Source organism: Ceratotherium simum, chromosome 13 (genome assembly GCF_057802395.1).
Source record: "Ceratotherium simum simum isolate JZ-2026a chromosome 13, ASM5780239v1, whole genome shotgun sequence".
In the NCBI taxonomy this organism is placed as follows: domain Eukaryota; kingdom Metazoa; phylum Chordata; class Mammalia; order Perissodactyla; family Rhinocerotidae; genus Ceratotherium; species Ceratotherium simum.
The window spans coordinates 36,814,315-36,827,062 of NC_141912.1; the positions used below are offsets into that span (position 1 = coordinate 36,814,315).

General features: G+C 48.8%; 1 protein-coding gene across 4 annotated transcripts in view; it reads left to right on the forward strand.

The window, feature by feature from the left end:
* Positions 1-12,748, forward strand: part of PPARD (peroxisome proliferator activated receptor delta) — a 77,116-nt gene that overhangs the window by 941 nt on the left and 63,427 nt on the right. Inside the window, exons 2-3 of one of the 4 annotated variants that reach the window (XM_087438500.1) lie at positions 1,496-1,603; positions 3,213-3,296. The exons of 1 other annotated variant lie outside the window; for it this stretch is intronic. The gene's annotated coding sequence lies outside the window, so the exon portion shown is untranslated. The remainder of the gene's footprint in view (positions 1-1,495; positions 1,604-3,212; positions 3,297-12,748) is intronic. 2 more of the 4 variants (XM_004424228.3, XM_087438501.1) reach the window with 2 other exon arrangements.

Sequence of the window (12,748 nt, forward strand, 5' to 3'; positions counted from 1 at the left end):
TTGCAGTTGAGAAGCCCGTGGGGTGGGGTAGGGTGGGATGGAGATGTTCAGCTTCTGATTGAAGTAAGGGGCTGAATGTGGTAAATAGCAGGTATCTCTGTGTGGGGGAATTTGGTGGGGTGTTGCATCAGGAATGATGTCCAATTTGTAGACCATTCTTCCGATCACAGCTTTAATACTTCCCCCTTATGGGTCTGTTGATTTCCAGGAACTCTTAGGGAGAGACCGGCTGCTGAGTTGGGTGTGTGCCAGGGTTAGAGCTGGAGGCCTCATCCAACTCTTTTCCCCTTCCAGGAAACAGGGCTCTGTGTCTTTCCTCTCTGGATGTTTCGAATACATTTAAACCCTGATACCTTAGTCTGTCTCAGCACTCATTCCCACCCTCCACCCTATGCCCCATCCCTAAGAGCTAAGAGAAGTCTCCAGAAGCTATGCCCCAGAGAGTGCCTTTGGTCCTCAACCTTTTTCCTCTGTACTAGCTCCAGAACATTTTTTTCCTTTTGAGTTTTGAAATAGATTGCCAGCTGATAGCCCTGGGGCTGGCAGGTGTCTGTCCCTTTTATTATTGGTGGCTTGCACCAGGTGCTGATTTTCCCTTGTGCATCTCTGACCACTGAATGTGTCAGGGCCTCTTATGTCAGTCACTGGGTAGGTTCTCTTGAAGGTTCGTCTCCCTCTTTTTCCCTTGGGAGCTTAATTTCCTGTGGATCCAAGAGGGAGGATGACACGGAAGTTCTGTTCCCTTTGCCCAGGTGTATCATGGGGCGTCAGGTCGATATCTGCCTGGGCAGGTTGTGGGGCTGCATTAGTTAGTCCGTGTGAGGAACCTGAGTTGCTTCCAGTCACGGAGATCATCCTCTCTGGGGCTGGAGAGCCCACCACCTTTGTGATGTGTCTGGGTGTTTAATCTTCTTGCCAGGCAGAAAGTTTTTTTCGGATGCCTTCAATTTGAGCTCCTTTATTTGGCGCGGGTCCCCTAGAGAGATCTTCGGGGAATAACATATCCTCTGTTTCTGCCCAATCTGATCTTGGAGGATTCTGACAGCGTGACCCACTCTCAAGTTTAGAATTGAAGGCCTGTTGTTTCACCTGGCTCTGGGTTTCTAGGTCTCCTCTTTTGAGGATCGTGCTCTCTGTCTTTGAGCCAGAATTGCACACAGAATTGGCAACCTTCAGGAGCTGTGGTGGAGAGCCAACTGAACCAGCTAGACCAGACTTTAAAGTTTTGGAATACTCTTATGCACTGAGCCTTTTCTGTGAAAGGAATAGGATCATGGATGGCTGAGCCAGTCCCCTCTCTACTGACCCCTGAGACCCATCCTAAGCAGCACTTGAGGGGGATTTGGGTAGAATGGACCAAAAGGAGTTTTAATAGGTCATTCTGATGAAGTTCAGGGTGTGTGTTTGGTGGTAATTTAGTTCAGTCTCTGGCTGCCCAGGACTTCACCTGACTCATGAGCAGTTTGCTTCTCTTCTGTCTTTGCTTACCCCTTAGGAGTACTCTCCACTGAGGCGGCGAGTGAGAAGGGCTTGAGAAGAGGTCAAGCCCAGTGCTTGTGGAGCAGCTTGGTCACCAGCAGCCCTGGCCGGATAGTTTCTTGCGGTTTGTCCACTCCCTTGTCTTCTGCATAGGTGGTGATGATTGTCGGTTACCAAGTTCCCATTCAGTGATTTTTGCAGCGCCTGGGTCAGCCTGCCTCTCTTTTTCAAAGGTGTGGGCAGATAGGCCCCTGATGTTACTCTACGGATGGTTTAGCCCATCAACTCCTTAGTTTAACAAACCGCTCTTCTGTTTGGCTGCCTTTCTCCTTGCCTCTCCACCACTGCTTGCCTCCATCTTTGGGGTATGCCTCAGCCCACTCAAGAATAATTGCCTTATTCAACCTTCTAGCACACCTGTGGTCCTTCAGGTCCCTTCCCCAAGGTGAGAGGACAGCCAGTGTGGGGCACTGGCCTGGGAAGCTAGCAGGCCTCTGGATACAATGCAACTGTCCTGGCTGTTGTGCAAGCTGTTCTCAGAGCCTGTAGATCCTGGCATGTCCTGGGACAGTGCAGCTCCAGTCTCTCAGGAGGAATTGGACCCGTCCCTTCTAAAGGCTTCAGCTGTGTCCTGTCACCAAGAACCACCTCCTTGGGTGTTCCCTACCAGGCTGGGAAGCTAAACTGGGGCCCTCCTCCACTCCCTTCGGAGGTCCTGGAAGTGCCAGGAGCCGCCCCACTGCTCAACATTGTCCACGATGGGAACGCTCTCTTCTTCCTCCCTACCCAGTATCTCCATGGACTTTGCTCTGCCAGGCTCTTGCTTGTGTCGTGTCAGAAGTTCTGTGCGTGATGCCCTTGTCTGTGCCATGTTGTCCCAGATTGCCCATTGGCTGCTTCTTGCAGATGGTTTGATGCCCCTGAGCATTTTTCTGTGCCTTTGGATCTAGGAGGAGGAGCTCCTTGCAGCAACTGGCTCCCACAGCGTCAGAGGAGAGCTGGGCACTTGCTTGAGCTTGGCAGGGAGGAAATGGCTCCTTGCATCAGGTTTCAGACATGTAGGTCTTCTTCCTTGGCAGATGATTCCTGGCCTTCATAACTCAGAGGCTGGTGATTAGGGTGTGACTTCAGTCCTGTCTCCATGGGGCTTTGGTCAAGGAATCAAGCATGACTCAGGGCATCTCCATTTGTGAGCTGCCACCCATGGTGGGTGTTGGGCTCCAGCTCCTTCACCTTGCCAGCTCCTTCTGCCCTACCCTAGTAAGATCAGCAAAGCCATTGTCTGCATACTTGAAAATGAAGAGACTACTTCCAGGATTGGGAAATATTTGCTGACTCAGGCTCAGAATAACAACATCTCAGGGTGTGTGTGTGAGGGACAGAGGAAGAGCCAGTTTGTCTTAGGAGCACTCTTTGAGCCCTAGTGTTTTTTTTTTTTTTTAATTTTGTAAATTTATTTATTGTTTTTCCCCCAAAGCCCCAGTAGATAGTTGTATGTCATAGCTGCACATCCTTCCAGTTGTTGTATGTGGGACACGACCTCAACATGGCCGGAGAAGTGGTGCTCCGGTGCGCGCCTGGGATCCAAACCCGGGCCGTCAGCAGCGGAGCGCATGCACTTAACCGCTAGGCCGCGGGGCCGGCCTTAGTGTTTAATTATAACTTATTAGAGCTGCTTTTCTGACCCCTGGTGCCTCTCGGCTAAAGATGTTGGGTTTGTTTCAATCCTGCAGTGTTGCGTGGTGTTTTGGGCATGCACGTGGTACTCACGCAGTGGCTTCTGCTCACCAACAGATGAGGACAGATGCACCAAAGAGGTAATCCCATTTTCCTTACCCAGAGGCCTCTGACAACTGATGGACATGTCTCAGATTTAGGATCCTGGCCCAGAAGACGAAGTAATGTCACTAGGGCTGAGTCCCAGATCCCAGGTGGCTGTCATAGCACCTGGTACTCATCACACAGCGGGCACTTATTAAATAATTATTATTATTTTTTAATTTTATTTATTTATTTATTTTTTTCCCCCCAAAGCCCCAGTAGATAGTTGTATGTCATTGCTGCACATCCTTCTAGTTGCTGTATGTGGGACGTGGCCTCAGCGCGGCCGGAGAAGCGGTGCGTTGGTGCGCGCCAGGGATCCGAACCTGGGCCGCCAGCAGCGGAGCGCGCGCACTTAACCGCTAAGCCACGGGGCTGGCCCATATTAAATAATTATTGAATGTCAGTGGCTTACATAGTTTTTTCTGGAGCATTGAGATTTTTACCTTTACACCCACTAAAACATAAACTCCACAAGGGCAGGGACTTATTTTGTTTCCTGTTGTGTCTAGGACGGTACCTGGCACAGAGGAGATGCTAAATAAACATTTGTGGAGTGAATAAATGAACAGACTTTCTTCTTTGCCCATATGAGTGCCAGGCCACAAAGATGGTGTCCATCATTCTCTTTCATTTGTGCAACAGACATTCTCGAGTGCTGACTGTGCCAGGCACAGTACTAGGCACTTGGGAAATGATGATAGTAAAAACACAGATTCAGTCCCTGGCACATGGGTCTGTAGTTTACTGGCGTATATGAGAGCTGGGCATAATACACAGAATTGTTTCTTCTATCTCTGCTGGGGTAGCAGGTCCTCACCAGAGTGTGAACAATGCTCTGGGCTTCCCATTGCTGTTTCCCTGTTTGTTTGCAGGATGCCTGGCAGGTTTTGTAATCTCTCAGAAGAGGAGCTCCAGGAATTCGATGTTCATTGTTCCTCCTATTTGGGAGGCCAGGCTATGGTGGGGTCTCTGCTGGGGGCCAGGGGAAACGTGGGGCGCCTGTCTCATTTGTTTTAATCTCTGAAGTTCAGTGATTCCAGTAGCTGTTTATGGGCTTCACTTCCCTTTCTCTGCCTTTAACACCTTGTGGGTTTTCCTGTTGCCAAATAGGGTGCTGAGCCCATGTGTCTGTCAGTCTGTTGGAGTCAGGTTGTTTGTGGATCTTGCAGGAAGTCCTCAGGCAGGGGCCCCTCCTGTTCTTAAACCAATACCAAGTCCTTTCCCCTGAAGGAAATGTGAAGGAGGAAGAAGGGGGGTTTGGGAGGGTCTGAGGTTCCCTGAGAGGGGGTGAGGTAGAGTTCCCCCGGAGCAGAAGAGCTCGAGTTGGTTTGCTTTGTCATGTGTTTCAGCAGCAGCTAGCTACAGTGGCAGCAGTTGTGCGTGTCCAGGGGTCAGTTGTCCGGTTCGCACCTGAACTCTGAGTTCCCAGTCCCAGCCAGAAGTTTTCTTTCTTAGTTTCCCCTGACAAAGATGAGGCTATAGCTTTGTCAGATTGTTTAGTATTAATCTCAGAAAACTGGGGGATTGCCATCTTAGTCTTTCCATTTGAGGCACTTGTGTGGGCCAGGTGCTGTGACAGACGTTTCAGATGTGGTCCTTGGCTGCCCCTGCCCCGTGTGTGTGGAACCTAGTTGGGGAGAGAAGACATATGCACAAAAACATTTTTAAAATGTTAGAGAGCTGGTGGGTACTAAGAACATGGTGCTGTACGGGGGTACTCACTTAGAGGAGCAAGTCATCACTGAGGATTGGCTTTGTCCCTAAAGAAACTGGGTTTCAGATTGGGCCTTGAAAGTAAGCTGGTTAGGGCCGGCCCCGTGGCTTAGCGGTTAAGTGCACGCGCTCCGCTACTGGCGGCCGAGGTTCGGATCCTGGGCGCGCACCGACGCACCGCTTCTCCGGCCATGCTGAGGCCGCGTCCCACATACAGCAACTAGAAGGTTGTGCAGCTATGACAGACAACTATCTACTGGGGCTCTGGGGGAAAAAATAAATAAATAAATAAAATTAAAAAAAAAAAAAAAGAAAGTAAGCTGGTTAGTTTTGAAGTCAGCTTTCGAATATTGTAAAACAGTGATTCTCAAACTTTTTGTCCTCAAGACCCCTTTACACTCTTGAAAATTATTAAGGACCCCAAGAACTTTTGTTTACCGTAATAGAAATTAAAACTGAGGAATTTTAAAAAATCACTAGTTTGTTAATTCATTTAATATAATAATAATAAACCCATTACATTGATCATAAATGACATTTTTATTGAAAAATAGCTGTTTTTCAAAACAACAAAGTTGAGAGAAAGAGGGGGACAAATTAGAGAATGGTAGGGAGAGGGAGAAAGAGGGGGGAAAAGAAGGGGGTCAAGGGGGAAAACAGCAAAAAGAATTTTTTTTTTTTAATATTTATAATTTTATTTATTTATTTTTTTCCCCTAAAGCCCCAGTAGATAGTTGTATGTCACAGCTGCACGTCCTTCTAGCTGCTGCATGTGGGACGCGGCCCCAGCATGGCCGGAGAAGCCGTGCATCGGTGCGCGCCCGGGATCCGAACCCGGGTCGCCAGCAGCCAAGTGCGTGCACTTAACCGCTAAGCCACGGGGCCAGCCCTAAAAGAATTTGAAGGAGGTCGAGATTGGAGGAACTGCTTGAGATGGAGAGAAGACTCTATAAGGACTACAGCGTTAGCAAAGAGCTGGCTCCTTTTGTGGTTCCCTGGGGCCCTGGCTTCTGGGTTTTAGCACGCTGTCCTTGCCCTGTGTCTGGAGCTCTTTCTGTCTGAGAAGAGGCCATGGGAAGAGCTGGAGTGGATTTGGGGTTGGGCAAACCTGGGTGTGACTCTTAGCTCTAGTGTATGGGTTCATGAGTTAGTGATTAAAATGAGCCTCAGTAAGTGCTGGTTTGTCCCCTTTCTACTGAGTTTGGTCCTCAGGTGGTAAGCTCAGGGAGAAAGCCTTTCTGAACCATTTCCTTCCCTGATTTACAGGCTGTGGCACCAGGAGCCCAGCCTCAGAAAGGGGAGTCTTCATCTTCTGTTAAACAGTTTTGGCGTTCTGGGAAGTACGTTGCCGGCACCCCTTCTTTTCTTTTGAGCCCAATCTTAAAAGCCTAACTTCTACCCAGCCTTGTTGTCATCTCAGCAGCTCTCCTGAGACCATTACTTAATTCTCCACAGCTATTAGTGACACAGCTTTGAAAGAGCTCTCTCAATGAAGAGGTTACTGAAGGGAGAGACTCCCCCGTGTTATGGGAAAACCACCTCTTGCTTAAGTTTATTTCTATATTATTATACTAATAGATATTTAAAAACAGATTTTCATTGCTTTCATTTGTAAGCTGCTCTAACTCCTTGATCCTTATCACTACTTTTGGCACTTCCCTTATCCAAGAGTTGTGACCTCAGAGGCACAGAGTTCCTTGGCTCCCACTCTGATGGAAGTGTGAGCCAACTTTACTCTCCCAACAGCAGCATTAGCCAAGCAGGCTGCCCTGCATACACAGCAGTCTGCTGGCCCACTCTCTCACAAACAGGCCATCCTTGAGTTTGCCAGAACCCAGAGCTCTACTCATCATCCCCTTTTCCAAACAAGCAAGCAAGGTTGGTTTTCCTCAGTTTCCCTTAATTGCCTAAAACATTTCCTTGTTCATAACTCTCCTTTCTTCGCCTCCAGTTCTGTTTCCTCTAGCACAGGGTTTCTCAGCCCCAGCACTAATAGCAAGCATTTATGGTAAGAGAAAGACCCAGATCCAGGATGCTGCCAAGACTCCCAATCTGACTCTTCTTTCCTGTGGACCAGATGTCTGAACTGTGTTTCTTCCAAACTCTTGGAGTATCTTTGTTAGGTTGGGTAGTGGCCCCCAAAGATATCCAGGCTGTAACCCCTGGGACCTGTGGGTGCTACCATATATGGCAAAATGGACTTTGTAGATGTGATTAAGTTAAGAATCCTGTTAAGGAGAGATTATCATGGATTGTCTGAGTAGGCCCTAAGTGCAATTGCAAGCGTCCTTTTAGGAGGAAAGCAAAGGGAGATGTGATACAGAAGAAGGCAGTGTGACTACTACAGCAAGATGCTACATTGCTGGCTCTGAAGATGGAGGAAGAGGCCAAGGAATTCAAAGAATGCAGCTCTAGAAGCTGGAAAAGGCAAGGAAACAAATGCTCCCCTAGAACCTCTGGAGGAAGCCCGGCCCTGCCAATAGCTTGGTTTTGGCCCAGTAAAACTTATTTTGGGCTTTTGACCTCCAGAGCTGTTAGAGAATAAATGTTTTGTTTTAAGTCACTAAGTTTGCGGTAATTGGTTACAGTGGCAACAGGAAACTACTACAGGGCTCATCCGCCTCCAAGCACAGGTGGTGACTTGGCTGATCCTTGTTCTTATTTTGAGGCAATCTTAGAGCATCCCTTTCATGGCAGTTGGAGATTCTAGGTCCACCCTTTTTCCAGACTAATATTTGAGACAATATGCTCTTTGGGGGAACCTTTTAGGGAGTTCTTGGGAGCAAAAGAGAAGGCCTCAGATAGTATCTGATCTTTGCTTTTGGAACTCACCCCATGCCTTCAATCAGATCAGTAATAAAGGGTTTCTTTTAGACTCTTGAGCATCCAGGATTAGTTTGAATCTGGCTCTAGTTCCTTCTTCCCCTCCACTCTTCTTCCTTCCATTCATTCAGTAGGCGTTTACTGGGTACCTCCTATGTGCTGGGCACTGTTCTAGGCTCTGGGGATGAAGGAGTGAACAAAGCAGATAAAAAATCTCCTGCTCTCATGGGGGTTGTGGTAGGGAAAGGGGAGGGAGCCAGAATTAAGTAAATCACATGTCAGATGGTGATAAATGCTGTATCGAAAAATAAAGCAGGAAAGAGGTTGCGGCAGTTTTAAATAGAGAGCTTGGGGAAGGCCTCACTGAGAAGGTAAGATTTGAGCTGAAAGAGGAGAGTGAGCCGTGTGTGGAGAGAATCTTATAGGCAGAGGGAAGCAAATGCAAAGGCCCTGCAACAGGAACACGGCTGGTGTTTTTGAGCAATAGTCAGGGCGCTAATGTGGCTGTAGCGGAGTGAGGGAGGAAGAGAATAGAAGGAGATGAGGTCAGAGACATGATTGGGAGCCAGATCACCATTGACCCTGAAGTACTAGAAAATCTCTCGCTTCACGTGGCCTCTTGCCCCTCCCTCCCATCTTTCCTTTCTCCCTCCTCACACCACCACTCTGTCTTTATGCCTGTGTTCCTCAGTTCCTTTCTGTAGAATATTTGTCACATCATACCTACCTAGGGAATATCAGCAGGTAAACATAGTCAGCTTAAAATATTAGATGAGGGGGGAAAAAAGCAACCTCCTCTTTCTGAATCATGAAAGCAGTTCCACTGTCAGTGGTGGTGTGGAGCTATATACCCACAAATTCAGGGTGGCTGCTCACATCAGGCAGTTCTGGGGTGGTTTCTGGGGGTCCTCACTTCCATCACCCTCCTCCTCAGCCCCACGAGGACCTCCAGGCCCCCAAGCTTGCCACTTCTTTCCAGTCCACCCCTCCTGGTCTTCACAGTGCGGGTCCCACAGTTTCCCACCTGAAATGCTTTCTTAACAGGCCCCCGTCTCCCTACCCTTCCCTCCCAGGAGCAGCACCACAGCCTCCCTTCTTCCCCATTCCCGTCCCCGGGTGGCTGGGGGCTGTCGGAGACAAAGAAAGCACACGAGCTGGGTCCACTGCACATTTATGGTTTTCACCTGGGCTCTTGGCGCTCACAGACCTCCCATTCCTGGGAGTGGCCATTCCAGACCTCAGGACTCTGCCTCCTCCAGGTCCTCACATTGTTGCTTGGATTTCTAAGAATGAGATCCCCAAAGGTCAAGTAAGCCCAGCTTGAAAAGTCACTCCCTAGATAGTGACCCCATGACAGTTGTAGTGCTATGGCATGTTTCTAAAACGATAGTCTTTGTCAGTGGACCATGGTGAGATTCTTTGTCATCTGGGGGCCAAGTACACATTGTCGCCACAGATTAAATCCTCCATGCCTGTGTCCCTGCCCCAATGTTATAGTCCTAGGTGACTCTGCCTAGAACCTGCTTTAAATAATGGCAGCAAATATATTGTCATTGAAAAATAAAAATTCTTTGGTAATAAACAAATTGATAATATTTCTATCTACCAAGTGAAAATCACTAGGTAAATAAATTCCCAAACTGCATAATGCATCCAGTCAAAATTGTATTAATCCAACCCTGTTTATACTAGATTACAGTGTGTGATGCCTGTGACTTTTCTTTTTGGCATCTTAACACCCCAGTGTATTTACAACATCTCCTTAACAATTTCCCTTTCATATCCTTCAGTGTGTCACCTTTTAGAAAAATATTTAGGGCCGGCCCTGTGGCTTGGTGGTTAAGTGCGCGCGCTGCAATGCTGGTGGCCCGGGTTCGGATCCCGGGTGCGCATCGAGGCACCACTTCTCCGTCCATCCTGAGGCCGAGTCCCACATACAGCAACTAGAAGGATGTGCAGCTATGACGTACAACTATCTACTGGGGCTTTGGGGGGAAAAAATAAAATAAATAAAATCTTTAAAAAAAAAAAAAAAGAAAAATATTTAGTCTGTTTTCTAGCCGTTTCCCTGATCTAGTAGGCATATCTGCACCCAGACCAAGGCCTGCCTCTCTTCTCTGCAAGTCTGGGGTAGCCTTGTCTTCTCCCGCACCACCAGGACCATCTGTTTTTTTTTTTTTTATTTCCCCCCAAAGCCCCAGTAGATAGTTGTAGGTCATAGCTGCACGTCCTTCTAGTTGCTGTATGTGGGACGCGGCCTCAGCATGGCCGGAGAAGCAGTGCGTCGGTGCGCGCCCAGGATCAAACCTGGGCTGCCAGCAGCGGAGCGTGCGCACTTAACCGCTAAGCCACGGGGCCGGCCCGGACCATCTGTTTTTGATTCACTTTTGTACCCCCACCCTGGGCACAGTGTAGATAACCAAGGAGTACCTCTCTCGAGCTGGTTCAGCACTCCCAGAGCTTTTCCCTATATGCTGCTTTCTCTCTGTGGACTGCAGCCTGAACCTTGCCCTCTTTTCTGCTTTTCCATGTTCACTAGAAAGAACTGGTCCATCCATCTGATGTTCTGTATGAGTCAGAGACCTCGTTCAGTCACAAGGGAGCAGCCTGCAATGCATGGTCACATCCTCAGTCCCAAGGGGTGTTCATTAGCCATGATCAGAGATCATTTCCCCAGAAATGGGCTCTTTGATGGGGAAGTGCCTTGTGCAGAGGTGTTCACTAAGCACTTGTCGGATGGAAGGGTGACTGTATGGCTAGCCTAAGTGGCCTTTTTCCCACAGAGTGGCCCTGGCTCTAGCCTACACCAGAGCCCTGTCTGGGAAGTCATTTCATGGGGCAGCAGTCAGACATCTATAGAAGGAAACTGAAGCTGACATGTTCACTCCAGGACCCCTTTCCCAGTTGTTTCCCCTCCCTTTGGTTGAAGCTCAGTGGAGACAGCTGAGATTTTTGGCTTTGGCAGAGTCTTTCCCAGTTGCCTCCTTCTCCCCTCTTCCTCCACTGTGGGTCTGGTAAGGCTCCCTTCTCACACCTCTAGCTTGGCACCTGTCGTGGTGTATTATGGTGGAGTTAACGCCTGTGTTCTGGGCTCTGCTCTTGGACTGTGAGTTCTTCAAGAGCGGGGCTCACCTGTGTCTAATCCCCTTTTCATTCTCAACAGAAGCCAGTAGATACCCAGTAGCTGAGTAGAATATGGCTGTCATGTGTTGAATGCACTGTGCTATTCACTTTACATGCATCACCTTGTTTAATCCACACAACCCTGAGAGGTAGGACTCATGCCATTTTTACAGATGAGGATGCTGAGGCTCAGACTGGTTAGGAAAATTGCCTAAAGCTGCACAACTAATAAGTGGCAGAGCTGGGATTTGAACCCAGATGATTAAAGCCCATGTCTTTGGTCACCACACAGCAGGGCCTCCCCACAGAGGGATGGCTGGCTGCATCTAATTCTTCCAGCTTGAAAATTACCTGCTTGACTGGCCATACTGGTGTTGACTTCAGTGAACACTCCCTGCTTTCGAGCAGAGCAGAGTCTCTTATTGGTCACTGAGCAGAAGCAAAACGTTGGCCCCCTGCGGAGTCTCATTCCAGGTCAGTGGGCAGAGGAGGCCCTGAGAGTGGCTGTGCCTAGTGGCTCCCTGGATCTGCTTCAAGGCAGTGAGCAGCCCCTTAGAACCATAAGAAATAACCAGCCAGCTGGTGGGCCAGGTACGTAGGGTGGGAGGGACTTGTAGGAGAAAAAAACCAGTCTCTGCTCCAAGTGATTAATCCACCTGCTTTCAGTCTGGTGAAGGGAGAGGAGAAGGAGAAGATGGCGTAGATGTGCACGTAGGGAGAGAAAGAAGGAAGGGAAATTGCCTTTATTCAGATTCTCCCATGGGGCAGGTGTTACTCCATAGATGAGCTCACTTGCCCTAACACCAGCCTGCAAGAAGTGGGTATTGGTATTCCCATGTAACAGATGAGGAGGTATAGGATCAGAGTGGTTAAACAACTTGCGTGAGTCACACAGCTGACAAATGACAGCTGGGGTTTGAGCCCTTTGGAGCCCCTGTTCTCAGTTTAGTAACTCTGCTCTTCCTGCTCATGTCACCTTAGCCTGGGCTTTCCAGGCATGTGCAAATGTGTGCAAGTATGCATCTGCAGGCTGTGAGCAGAGGCTGAGGAAGAATCAGGGCTCTTGGTACCTGTCTTGCTCAGCAACACAAGCCCTACCTAGACCAGCAGGAGTTACTGGGCTCAAACCAGCAATGGCATTACGTTTTTCTCCTTTCTTGCACCTTTCCATCCCTGGTTTATTTTGAGAGAGCTGTATTTATTTCTGCTGCCACTTCCTGGCTAGAGGCAGGGGTTGGAGTACAGGGAAGGCATAGGTGGCATTTCAGCGGTGGCCTTGGCCGAGCTCTGGGGACTATGCCCACCTTCCTTGATGGTCCTTCCTCAGGCCAGCTGTCGGCCCAGGGATCCTGGGCAGAGGGACAGCTGTACTCTTCATTTCTTTGGCTTCTCAGAAGGGAATAAACAGAACAGGAAGTAGCATGTGGCACTCTTTGTATTTCTAGCTCACTGGCTATTTCTGAGGATAAGAACTTTGAGGGAATATGGGGCAGTGGTTAAGAGCCAGGCTGTGTGGGACTAAATTCTGGTTCTGCTAGTGGCCTTGGGCAAGGCACTTTATCCCATTTGGCTTCCTCGTCTGTAACAGGGGAGATAACTATAGACCCTCCCTACCCCTCAGAGATAACTGGAGGATTCAGAGAGCTCATCCATGTGAAGGCACAGGGGAGGTGCTCATTGAGTGCTGATTGTTTTATCTCTAGCTCATCTCTGGACCTTTATCTCTGCACCCAGCACCATAGAGGGGTGCCAGTAAATGTTGGTTGGACTGAACAGAACTTCAAGA